The 13,578-nt window shown below is 48.2% G+C and overlaps 1 protein-coding gene across 1 annotated transcript in view; it reads left to right on the forward strand.

Annotated features, from left to right (window-relative positions):
* The first annotated feature begins 320 nt into the window (after window positions 1-320).
* Window positions 321-13,578, forward strand: part of Sez6l (seizure related 6 homolog (mouse)-like) — a 176,648-nt gene continuing 163,390 nt past the window's right edge. The window contains exon 1 of the mRNA XM_005396140.2: window positions 321-669. The gene's annotated coding sequence lies outside the window, so the exon portion shown is untranslated. The remainder of the gene's footprint in view (window positions 670-13,578) is intronic.

Raw genomic sequence — 13,578 nt, forward strand, 5'->3', positions numbered from 1 at the left:
GCCCGGCCGCCCGCCGCGGGACTCGGCGGCGTCTCGCTGCTCCTCGCGCTGCTCCTGGGGAGCCTGGCGACAGCCCTGGCGGGAGGTAAGCGGCGGGGGGCGCCCGGCCGGGGAGGGGGCAAAGTTGTCGCCAGTGCGGGGCGGCCGGGGGTCGTGGAGGATCCCGCCGTTTCGCTCAGTGCTCGGCCGCCTGGGTAGCCGAGGCGGCTGCCCGAATTCGGGGCTGGAGCCGTGTCCCTTCGGCTCGGGCCGATGGGAGTGTGGAGGCGGGGATGAGTCTGGAGGACTCGGGCGCTCCCCCGCTTCGTGCGGGCTCCCTGTCCGTCTTCCCCGGTGGTGGGTTGGCTCCCTTTTGTAGCCACGGAGGAGCTCCTTGGAGGGTGGTCGCCTCCACACCCCACATTCCCGGAGCTCTCTGCAACCGCACCCGGGGCTGGCCGCCAAATAATGCTGTCCCTCGGGGAGAAGACAGGAACAAGGGGGCTGCCCTACAGCCGAGGACTGGACTTAGTGCTGGGGGCACCCCTTGCCTCCTGCGGCTGGCACCGTAGGTGGATCCCCATCAAGCCTAGGACCTGGGTGTGGCTTTTCCAATGAAGCTGGTGGACGGTGCTCAGGGGTCCAGAACTTGGCAAGGCAGAGAGAAGATGTGAGGTGGCGGTCGGGAATGTGAGTGGACTCCCCTTATACTGCCCCCCACAGCCTAGCATCTCTGATCGCCGTCAGGAGTGGGGAGGGGGCGCTGATTTCACCCACCACGTGCTTGCTGGGTGGGAAGAAGGGTTCAACTTTGATGGAGGCCGACAGCTCCTCCTCGGTGGACCTGGAGCCGCACCCTCTCTCCGGGCCACCAGGTCCCCCAGGAAAAGTTATGAAGGGGTTGGGATGGAGGGAGGAGTGGGACACCTAAGTCACCCAAGACGAACCGCAAGAGCTGCGGGAATTTGGCAAGCCACCAGGAGAGTAAGAGTTGTGTGTAGGGGGTGGCACTGTTGGACCACTCAACCTATCTCAGGAGGTCTAACTGGTTCCCAGAAACTCGCTCCTCACATGGAAAAAAGAAAAAAGCTGGCAACTGCAGTGCCTGCCCAGGCTGAAGACAGCCGGAGGGGGTGCGCTCTGCCTCTCTGGAGCCCACCTAGACTGGAAGCGGGGAGGATGGGCGGCGTTGCGGTCTCTCGGCGGGGAGTTCTGGACCCCTTCTGCGCGCACCTGCGTTCAGCACCAAAGGCCCCGGACAGCTCTCGTTCCGTGGGCCCTAGCTCAGGTCTCTTTCTTTCCAACTCTGCTTCCCCAAGACATGGAGTGCCCTCCTCCGCATAAATCAGGCATTTTATCCCCCAGCCCCTTCTCTTTAAACGTGGAGCCCAGGGTGCAGAGCAAAGGAAGTAATTCATCACCTTTTGTTTAACAAAGCATATCATTTAGAAGCCACCTTTTATGAGGCAGTGATATTCACAATTTACACTAGGTCTGGACAATTTCCCTAGGAAAGGTGGGAGAACAGATTTGATTTAAATAAATCGTTTCCACCACAGCATGCCCTTTCTTAATTAGCTGCCTCCAACAATGGCTTGGTGGCCTTGAACTGAGTCCAGATCTCCCTCCCCTGCCCCCCTTTTAAATCTGTGTTATGACTAGCACACACACACACACACACACACACACACACACACACACACGTGCACGCACTCCAAAGCTACCCAGAGGCTTGCTGCCTTTTCTAAAGTGATTCTACCTCTGCGATCTATACTCTCCAATACACAACCCTCCAGGAAAAATGTCTTAATGGCACATATTGAATCGTCACCTGAGACAAGGATTCTCTTCTCTCTCTCTCACTCTCTCTCACTCTCTCTCTCCCCCCTCCCTCTCCCCTTCCTCTGTGTGTGTGTGTGTGTGTGTGTGTGTGTGTGTGTGTGTGTAGGAGGGTTGTGTGTGTGTATTTCAAATTTTAAGACATTTGTTATTATTTTTCCAATTGTTCGACACTGTGGCTAGCCAGCACATATATTTTTTAATTAACTTCAGGTCACCACCAAATTAAAGTCAACTGATGTAGTGCTTCCGAAGGTTCATCAATAACAGTGTGTTCTGCCTCCCAGACTCTGAGTCATAAGGAGGGAGCAAGGGTAGCCAATGAACATCAACAGTTCTGATGGTGCCTTTGGAAACAATTGACCTTCCACAATAAATTCTATTTTTAAAGTGGAGTGCAACATCCACTAATGTCAGTGGAGAAACATCCACTCAGTGTTGCAATTCAGTGTTGCAAACTAGTCCTTCTGCTCCCGGTGGAGTGAGGGGATTTGTAAATACTTGAAAGGGACTTGTTGCTATATTCTCATGCACAGCACGTGATTCTCTGGGCCATTTTGCTGTAAGGCATGCATAAGTATAAAGTATAACTTGTTTTTGAAGAGACTTCTTATTGTCTAAGATATGCACATGGGGAATAATTGTAACTACGTGCTCAGATTGCAGAGCCTGAATGTAATTTCTTTTCTTTTTCTCTTAAGTTAATAAAGCAAATTCAATATTGCTCAATAAGGCTCCAATTCACCTGCTCCCTCTAGTCTCTAATGTGCCTTGTTGTTACATTCACTTAAAGATTCTTTTCCTCATAGTGCTCTTTTTTCGTGGAGTTTTGGCAGCCTCTGCCAGGGACCACCTTATCGAAGCTTGAGGGATTCTTCTTGTGTTTCACGTGGTGCACTTGGGTATTGGAAAAATCATGTAACATTCATTTCCTTCAGTGTCCAAGGCAAAAGGATGTGTCCTGGTCAGAGTAGCTTGTTTCAGGTTCTTGCTGGAGCATCCATTCCTGCAGGCTGTTCAAACTGGCTCAAAGGCACGAGTTCTCTTAGTCGCTCGAGTTCCTGCTGTGAGCCCACGGTGCAGACCACCACTAGGGGCGCTCAAAGCTATCCTTGGTGACTAAGGGCAAAAGAGAGGCAAATTCTCACGCAGGGAACTCCCAGGTGTGTAAAAAGCCAAAGCCTGTAGAATTGAGATCTCCTCCTAGAGGTGGCCCGGTCATCCTCTCTATCCTCCCTCTTTCGACTTACTACACATGATCTCTATTTCTCAGGAGAAATTTTTTGTGACTCAATACATGCAATGAAAAAAAAAAAAAAAAAACAGTGAAAAGTGGGCAGAAGAATGCTCCAAGGAAGGGAAAATTACAACACAGAGCCCAGCTGCCCCTTTTATACCAGATCATGGTTTCCATCAAGGAGCTGAATTGTGAAGCATCAAAGAACTTGTGGCCAGGCTGTTCTGGGGAGCCTGATTGAGCTGAGCACTGGAATTAGGTTTTCAGAGTTCAGGAAAAGAAGTATGACTTTGGAATCAGAGCAGCCTGGGTCAGGGTCCCAGCTCCAGTGTTCAGGAATGTATGACTGTCTATAGGACAGTCTCCTCTGAGCCTTTCTTCTGCATCTGTGGCATGGGGACAAGAGAAGAGGGGGGCTCGTGGTACCAGCCTGGAAGTACAGTTACAAGGATTGCATAAGTTGTGTAAAAGTGTCTGGCACACAGTAGGTGCTCAAGCAATGTTTTTGTGCTTTCTCTAAAGCAAACCTCTGAGTAGACACCATAAGTGACTCCCTGAAGTTTGGAGCAAAGTAGATGTTGGCATAAATGTTGACACAGTTTAGGCCAAAGTAGAAGGGCAGAGAAGGAGGAGTAAGTAGCCCCAGTTGCCTGTCTGCTGTCTCTGACAGGTAATAATGTTACGTTTCCTGGTGCAGATACCCTCCCTTTCCAAGCCCTCATGCTGTATCTCTTTGAACCTCAATGTCACCATCTGGAATATGAGTTCATTGTATTGGAAATGCAGGGCGGCAGGTTAATGGTTGGAAAAATGCAAGAAGACAATTAGCTGGGGAAAGATACTTATTCATTCGTTCATTCATTCCTTCATGTTCATACACTTGCTGGGCATTTCCCATGTGTCTTAGTCAGTTCAAGACGCTATGACAAAAATACCTTAGATGGGATGGCATAAATGATGGCAATTATTTCTCACAATTTTGGAGCCTAGGAAATCCGAGATCAAAGTCTGGGCAGATTTGGTGTCTGGTGAGGGCCCTCTTTCTGGCTTGCAGATGTCCACTTTCTAGCTGAATCCTCACAGAGCAGAGAAGGAAACCTATGGTCCTCTTGCCTTTTAAGGGCACTAATTCCATCATGCAGGCTCCACCCTCTTGACCTCAGCTAAACCTAATTACTCCACTTGTAAATGCTATTACACTGAGAATTGGGGCTTTGAGTTATAAATTTGGGGGAGATCTGGATTTTTGATCCATAGCACTGCACATGTAGTAGACCCTGTGCTGGACACTGAGGCCCCTGCTCTGGTATCTCTAGCCCAGCAAGACAGCTCTGCAAGTCCAGGCTGTGTGCTAAGTGCTTTGGCAGTGGGAAGACATAGAGCTCAGGGACCTCACAAGCGGGTGGGTTTATTTCTTACCCCAGAGCAAGGAGCATTCGATCTGGCCCTGCAGGGATGTGACAGATACCAGAAGCCAAGACAGAGCCCTGCAGTAGGATAGTGACAATTCTGAAGAAGCTTCACTCTCAGAACTGGAGAGAGGGAAACAAGAGGAGAGAGTGGGAGAGCAAGGGAGGCAGGTGCACATGCTCTTCCCTGACAAATAACTCCCCCCTGGACATCAGGGGTTCCCTAGATGAGAGCTGGAGCAAAGAAAGGACTGTGAGCTGCTATTGTCTGCTAGAGGCTGCGATGGCGAGAAGGAAGCTTCTGGGAAGGTGGCAGTGAGGCCCAGCTGCTAAGAGCTGACTACAAGGAGTAGCCCTGAGTAAACACTGCTCTCCGGAATCTGCAGATTTCCATAATCCCCTGGTCCAGGAGTTCCTTCCAGCCAGCCTCGTGGGGGCTCTGACAGTTGGGAGCAGGGCAGGAACAGGGCTGCACTGAGAGGAGGCAAAAGAATGCTGAGGTGGGAGGAGTCCATAGAGTCCTGTGGACCTAATTAAGTAGAACGAGGCAGGGACTGTACCTAAGCAATGGGAACCACTTACCAAGTGCTAAATTTGTGCGAAGCCTGTGAGAAGTGGTTTATATAGATCCTGCAGAAAATCCTCACCAGAGCTCCCCAGGAGAGATGCAGGTAGTCTCCTTAATATCCTCATTGTATGAACTGAGGAAGTTGAGGCACAGAGAGGATAAGAAATGTGCCTGGCATCACAAAGCCACGAAGAGGTTGCAGTCTAGCATGGAGCCCAGACCTGCACCAGAATCTCTTAGCAGCAAGTGTGTGTATTGTATTTAGGATTTTTGCTAAATAAGACTATAACTGCTCTTGCCACTGGAGGGATAAGTGGGTAACTGTATGAGATGATGGAGATGTTAATTTGTTTCACGATAGTAACCATTTCTTTTATGCATGTATCTTGCAACATCCTGTTGTCTACCTTAAATATACACAATACAATTTGGTTGGTTTTTTTTTAAAGGAATCTCTTGACACCGAGTCCCCTAGAGTGTTTTCTATCTTGCATTCCCCAAGCCCATGCATAGCGGAAGAGCTGATAAATATTTGTCCACATGTGAGGAACGTGTGCCTGGTGTGTTCCTAACACAGCTCCTATCATATAGCAAGCATTTGAGTAATGCAGGTCAGATAGTGGAACTGTGGTGGTTTTATTGGTAGGTAATTAATTTAGAATCATTACAGGTAGTGAACGCTTACTATACGCCGGGCCCTTCCATTGGTGATTTTATCCAGTCTTCACAATGTCCCTCCATTTCATAGGTACCAGGTAGCTGAAGAAAGCAAAGCTTAGAGAGCCCCACACCCCGCACTGTGTTCCCCAGTGAGGAAGCGGCAGGGGTGACATTTGAATGCAGATGCTGGGAGCTTGGGTGTTGGGCTCAGTGCCTTCCCAAGCTGGGGCTGCTGTGTTGCGGAGTGGAATAAGTGGGAAAGACGTCTTCATTGTCAGTGTGCTGTCACCTGGATGGGCTCAACCTCTAGGCCCCAAACCCAGCATAGAGACCAGAATCGAGCAGAATCCTCCCCAGCCTTCAGCATCTCCCAAAGAGACGAGCATAGGCCTCGCTCTTCCCAGCCAAGAAAAGCAGACAACTTTGGAAACAGGCTGAGCAGAGTCCAGCTGGCACTTCAGTGGGCATGAAATTCTGGCAGTTTGTGATTTCTTGTGCTTCAAGGTCACCCAACCATAAACAGAGGACCCACACTGGGTCAGACTGATTTCTGTTGGACTCTAAATTCAGGTGGCATTTCCTAGACCCGAGCCCCAATTATTCCACCTCTAAAATGGACCAACAACCATCAGCAGTGCGTTCACAAAACCATCCTCCCAGGACTAGGATGAAACCAGGGAATAAAGATGCTTCACTCTCACCAGGAAATCAAGCCTCAGGGAAGCGGGTGCTGATGTAGACAGCCGAAGACCCTGAACACGCCCACTTCCTGGGCTTGCCATGAGAGAATGACAAGTCACCCTGCTGTTGCCTGATTTGTACAGGGACCGCATGTGCTTATGCTCAGAGCGTTCGTTCAGTCCTTGTGTGCACCCATCAGGTGATGTCACTAACCAGGTTCCACTGATGAGGAGACGGAGGCTTAGCGGGGTGCTCAGGCCTCCTGGACAGTGAAGGATGGAGTCAGGATTCAAACCCAATTCTGTGTGATTCCAAAGCCGAGGAATGTTCTAGATTTGGGGCTACAAGGGTGCAGGCATCACAGGGCAAGAGGCAGAATGGAAAGCAAGGAGGTTTCCTTGGGCTGCTAGAGGGCAGAGGTTTTCTCCCCCAGTGGCAAATGTCAGGTTGTCTCCAGTCAGTTTGCAAGAGAGAAAACAGCCCACCTTGGGCTCTTCCATCCCCACTTTGATACCTTCTGGATAGAGCATCATTCAGCTCTTACTCATGCTGTTCCTACAGCCGAGAGGGCTGTTGCAGGAGAAGTACAGCTGGTTGTTATTAGGAGCTTAGGATGGAATTTCCAGCTGGCTGATTTAGCAGCCTGCTCTTAAGATGTTTGCTTTAGTTCTCCGAGCCTATTTTGGCATGATATGTAGAGTGACCCTGAGGTCATGTCTACCTTGCAAGATTATTAAAAAAAAATATTGTGTGTGTGGATGTACCTAGCTCACCACAAGCACTCAGTAAAATTTTGCTGTTATTGCCACAATTATTCACCTGCTAAACTCTTATTCATTCTTCAAAACCCAGTCCCTAATTTTCTCTTTTGTGAAGGCTCATCTTGCCTTTCTGTGCCTATGCAAGTTATTTCTTCCTCTAGACTTCCACCACATTTTATCCCTGTTATGGATAATTCATGCATTAGTAATTTTACAAGCCTCCCTCCTCTTAGACCATCAACTCTAAGAGAGACTTAACTGAATGCTATTTGCCCATGTTTCACTAGCCTGGATCTAACAAGTGTTCAATCCATTCATAAAACTATGTTGAATTTCCTTTTGTTTTAATCTTCCTGTAAGGAGGTGGAGTGGGAGTCCTGATAACTGAGTTTAATTCTCAGCTCTTTCTCCTGCATCTGTGTGGTCGCAGGCAGCTCTGTAAGCCCAATTCCTCATCTGAAAAGCATAGAGGAATATGACCCTGCCTCAGACGATGGCTGTGAGGAAAATCAATGAGATAATAAATGTGAAATCACAGTGGAACTCTACAAAGAAAAGAGGAGGAGGAAGAAAAATTAAAAGATGAAGAAGGAGCGCGATAGACTTTGTAAAGGGAGAGAAAGCACACCTTTGTGCAAACCCAGGCCCACGAGATGGACCATTCAGTGAGCGCTTGCTGAAGCTGTCTTTCTTTGCAAAAGCAGTATCAGAAGCACTTATTCACCCTACCTCTAAGTCTGTCTCAAAATAGGAACTTTGCAGACACAGTGCAGGTTACGGTAGAATCTGCCTTCTCTCAGATCCCTGGCAGCACAAAAACAACAAGTGTGCCCTGAAAACTCAAAAAGTGTACCCAAGTGAGTAAAAATCAGACTTTAGAGTTGGAACTCCCGGGCTTAAACTTGCTGTTTCTTGTTAGGTGTGTGTCCTTGGGAAAACCACTTTGTACGCTGGAGCTGGCCTTAGACCTCACATAAGGTTGATGGTCTGTGCACTGCCCACTGCCCAAGGATGGTGCACTAGGCAGGTAGGAGGGGCTGATGGCATTGCAGGAGGCCTTCCTGATGTCTGAAGTTGCAGTCCCATCACAGCATCTCTTTAGGATCCCTGCGACCTATCCCTAAGAATAGACTTTCATTCTATTGAGGAAAGCAGCCCAGAGACAGGGAAAGAACTTTCTCAAAGTCCCACTGCAAGTGACTAACAAAGCCAGGACCTGCTCCCGCCATTCCTCCCTTCTGACAACCATTGTAAAGCGACTTACAGAGAAATGAAATCTCTGGTCTCCTCCATGTATGGTTTTTTGCCGGGGGATGTAGCAGGGGTTGAGGTAGGATTTTACTATGTAGTTTAAGCTGGCCTTGAATTCACTGTGTAGCAAGGCTGGCCTCAAACTTGCCCTGATGATCCTGCCTCGGCCTTTCAAGTACTGGAGTTACAGGCATGCACCACCATGCCCTGATTTTTATTTTTATTTATTTTTTTTTGTTTTGTTTTATCCATGTATGTTCTGAGACCCAGGGACTATGATGATGACAGACTTGTGGGCATCTGTTTCTATTAAAGTGAGAGCATCATTATCCACACTGGTATTCACATTCTGAGGCCGTGGCAGAGAAACTATGCAAAGTGAGCCTTAGTAGACGCTGAAACCAAACCAAGACGCTGAAACCAAGACTTTTCAGGCACCAGCAGTCCAGCTTGGCACCTGGGAATGGTGCCATCCAGACAGATGGCCTGATTCAAGCAGGCCAGAGAAAATCAAGGAGGCTCATGGAGACCAGGTCGCCAGCCTGGTCTCCCTGCTGGGCTTCCCTGCCCTCATCATGGGTCATGGGCAGAAGCTGATTGGGAAAGCTTCAGGGACTGGGGAGTAGGGAGCCAGGAAATGGCTGCCTGAGATGTAGATGATGTGGTCTGTGGGGGCTTCGGGCGAGAAACTAGACACCAAGAATGCTCATGGGCCAGGGGTTAGGGCAAGGAACATGGATGCAGCCTAAGACATGGGGTCTGAAGCTTGGGGCAAGGCCTGGAGGGGAGGGGTCTGGGTATGAGGTTCCAAGTGGCAGCTTCTTCTTCATCTGCTCTCATCCATTCCTGGGTTGGAGGTAGGAAGGGGCCAAAGCTTAGCGCTAACAATAAATGTATTCAGAATGGAGCCCTGTCCGGGGCAAGAGCCCAGCTGTGGAGAGCAGTGTAGTGTGATCAAGGCCATAGACTCTGGAGCAAAGGGAGATTGGTTCCGTCCTCGCTGTGTGAGCTTGGATGAGTCACTTAACCCTGGGATAGTGGGGTGGATGGTGGTAACTCATGACCATGAGTTGTTATCACTGTTGCTGTGAGTGGACCTTCAGAGTCTCAGGTCAGTGATAGCTTCCAAGAGAGGGAGAACTCTGTCCTAGTAAGATTCTTTCCATTGTGCAGTGCTGTGGTCCGACTGTGTGTGCCCATGCAAAATTTGTGCTGTTAAATCCTAATGCTCCCAGTGGGTGATGGCCATGGGGAGGTACCTGGGTTTCTGGAGGTGGAATCCTTGGGAATGTGATTAGCTTCCTTACCAAATAGGTCAGAGGGAAACACCTCACCCTTCCACCCTGTGAGGGCACAGCAAGAAGGTGCCAAGTGGGAGAGCAACAAACTAAACATGGTGGTATACACCAGCAATCCCAGCACTCTGGGATGCTGAGGCAGGAGGATCTCAAGTTTGAACACAGCCTGGGTAACCTAGCAAGACTTTGTCTCCAAATAAAAAGTATAAATAAATAAAAAGGGCTGGAGTACAGCTCAGTACAAAGCCCCTGAGTTCAATCCCCTGTGCTGCAGGAAAAGAAGAAATAGCTGAGCAGCAAGCCCTCACTAGTCACTGAATCTGCCAGCACCTTAATCTTGGACTCTCCACTCTCTAGAACTACGAGAAATAAATCCCTACTGCGTGTGAGTTACCTAGCTGATCATAACTCAGGGGCCCACATGGACTAAGACATGTAGAACAAAGCTTCACTTGGGGTAGTTGAAGAGTAAAGTGTTTGTGTTATAAGAATTCTGCAAATACTAAGCCTGGCACGTTCCAAAGACCAGCTTCCGCCATCTTTCTCTTTGATGGCGTCTGCTTCTCTGTGTCTGTGGGTTCCACCTCCTACTCATTCCCCACAGACAGCTCTCCTCACCTCCGCTTTCCCCTGGGCCATTACGACTTCTCTACCTTTGTGCACTACCTAATTTGGTAGCTACGAGCCACACATGGCTATTTAAATTTAAAGTAATTGAAACTAAATTAAGTCGCAATTTGAGTTTCCCAGGTCAGCCATATTGCTGGTGCTCTGTAATTATGTAGCTGCCATATTGGACCACAGTTAGCGAGCTCAAGTTCGTGTCTCCCCAGAAAGTTCTGTTGGACAGTGCTGTCCTAACTCCTGGCCAACACTTGGCCTCCTTGTCTTTCTCAGTGCAAATTTAAAAAGAGAATATGGCTTGGGCTGCTCGATCCTTTGCATCAGGTAATAGGTTGGCTGAATGTGCTTGGCCCAGTCATCTGTAGCTAGTGTACTAATTGTGCCCTGTGGCATAAACCTAGGCCACCAGGCCTGTACCTTGAAAAGAACAGTCACTGATAATGACTGCTGGCTTCTGTAGCTTCTTCCTTTACCCTTCTCATTGCTAGGATGTGGTTCTGGACCCCCTTTTCCAATCTATATATAGTCAGGAGGCTGTGGCCTCACTCATAACCATATCTGAGAGAGCTGAGAAGAATCACGATGTGTGGTAATTGTCTGTGGACCTGTGTCCCTTCCTTCTGGACAATGAGATCCTTGGGGTTAGCAGTTGATCCTTATTATCTTTCTATTCTCAGTTGTCTTATTGAATGAATGAATGAATGAAAAAGTGAGTGAATGAATGAATAAATGAATGACATGCAGTCTTCAGCCATGAACCAAAGTATTTGGGCACAGGACACAAAAGCATTTGCGGAAAACATGTAAGTTTCACATCATTTGGATAAACTCAACTGAGGAAAAAGTAATCCACAGAGGGCTTGGGGTGGCGGAGGGCAGAGCAGAGCGCTGTGTGTACACTGAGATGGTTGAAGGTGACCCTTTCTCTGAGAATCAGGCTGCAGTGGAAAGTGGAGAGAAGCTTCCAGATAGAATCCTGGGAGGCTCCCCTGTCCATGGAATGTGCATCTGGGGATGATGGTGCAGAAGGAGCAGGAACAAGTCAGTGGGGACACATGGGACGTGCTGTCCATATGCACAGCAAATGCATGTTTCTCCAAAGCCTTGATATTACAGAAATAGAGATCAGGGAAGCAGGTGTTGAGAAGAATGTAATCTGAGTGAATTTTTCCAGTATAGTGGATTCTGCACAGAATTAGGACTGAGAGAGGCCTGAATGCAATTCTTAACTCTGCCATTGATGTGTGGTGTGATGTTGGAGGAAGTCACTTAATCTCAAACCTCAGTTTCCATCTGAAAAAAAGACTTTAATGCTTCCCAGTCTCTCTCTGCAGGGTGCACAGGGAGAAATGCAATGCATAAAGCCACCTTCCTGCACAGCTCCAGGAGGAGCTATTTATACTGCAGTGTCTGTGACTGGTAGCCCTAGAATTAAGCAGTATGCAACCTGTACAGCTGTATGTGGCAATTCTAGAAGTGCAGCCCTGAACTACAAATCAATTTGCAGAGGGAGAGAGACAGAGTTCCTCCCACATCTCATTCCCTAAGGATTTCTGATCAGTTCTCCACTTTCTATGTCCCTGTTATAGCAGGTTTACCAAGTTGTAAAGCTAATTTGGGGCCAACTGCCTTGGAAATTAATGCACAATATGTGGAATCAAGCTTCATTTTTCAGGGCTTCAGGAAAGGAAATTTGCCTAATTTATGGCATAAATAAAAAATGATGTGCGGAGGCTAATTTGCGTGCTTTTACTTCAATTGGGGTTAAAAGCAAAGTTTTGGGTTTGGTTTTCTTGTTTGTTTGTTTGTTTTTTGGTTTTCATGATTCTTGTTGTTTGTCAAGAAAGCCTTAGATCTTTCTTGTTAACCCAAATGTGTAGTTTAAGAAAGTAACTTAACTGCTCTAGGCCTTGATTTCCCCAACTGTGAAATGGAAATAATAAACAGACCACGACATAAGATTGCAGTGAGAAGTCATGAGACGAACATGTACAACTCATAGAACAGTGGTTGGTACCTACCTAGGAAGAGCTCAGTGACTATCGTAACGTCTGTGACATAGTTCATCACCACCATCATCAACCAAGCAATGTATCTGGTCCTACAGTTGCTATTACAGAAAATTCCAAAAGAGGCAACCCACATGGAATCATTTAGATTCCAGAACCTAGAATAGTGCCAGGACATAGCAGGTGCCCACTTATGGCATGTGTGACTGCCTTCCAACAAAGGGTCTGTCATCTGTCATCACTCAGTCACCACCCCATAGGTGCATGTATTGATAGCTTTACTTTTGCTGGACTTCAGGTCCTCCCTGACAGGGACTCTGTCTTATTTCTGTCTCTGTCCCCACCTCTCCTCCCTACCTCTCCCAGATAGTGGAGGCTCGGGAAGTGTGGAGTTGTTAAAGTAATGAATAAAACCTGAATGAATGAGTGCAGAATGAAGCACTGTTGTTCTCAGTACGCAGGAAATGCTTCTCATAAGCCTGCACAGGAATAATGCATGGCTTCCTTCCTCGCTGACAGGGAGTGCTTCACCTATTCAAACCAGCCTCTGGCTCAGAGTGTGGCACATCGGACCACCAGCAGGTGCTCCTTGGGTATGTGGTTGTGACCAGGAGCTCAGGATTTAGGGCTACAGAGAGCCTGAGTCTCAGCTTCACCATTTGCTAGCTTCCTGACCTTGGGTGAGTTAATTGTGCTTTATGCACAGGGGAAATAGCAGTGCCTTGTTCACTGAGTGGATGAGGGATGGAAAGCAGGAATTTTCCACTGCAAGCTGAGCACAGCGTCTGCTATCAAACAAGGTGCTCCACACAGATACTACCATGCATAACTGAATGAGCGACCTTCCCTGGGAGTCTTGAGAGAGGAGCAGGGCTTTGGTGTATGATCACCAGCTGGAACAACATTTACAATTTTATGAACGCCCCCATAGACGATATGTTTTTGTTGGAATTTGAAGAGAAGCATTAACTTTATGACAACCACATCTACGCTCTACTCTGCCAGTGTAAGGTATTTTATTATCTTGTTTAATACAACTGAGGTTCCACACAGAAAGCAGGGTTCCAGCTGAGTGGATCCATCACCCACTGGGTAGTAGTTATGACCCGGCTCATCTCAGGTCAGCCACACAGACCTGGAGGAGCTACCAGGTGGGCGTGGCCTGACCTCCCCAGCCTCCTTGCCCTGTGTGGTCCGTTTCAGGGCAGCCTGGGAGCATAGGGCTTCCAGTGCCAAAGTCCTTTCTTCACTATACCCCTTCC

This window comes from Chinchilla lanigera, unplaced genomic scaffold (genome assembly GCF_000276665.1).
Source record: "Chinchilla lanigera isolate Chin_1 unplaced genomic scaffold, ChiLan1.0 scaffold00054, whole genome shotgun sequence".
Classification (NCBI taxonomy): Eukaryota; Metazoa; Chordata; class Mammalia; order Rodentia; family Chinchillidae; genus Chinchilla; species Chinchilla lanigera.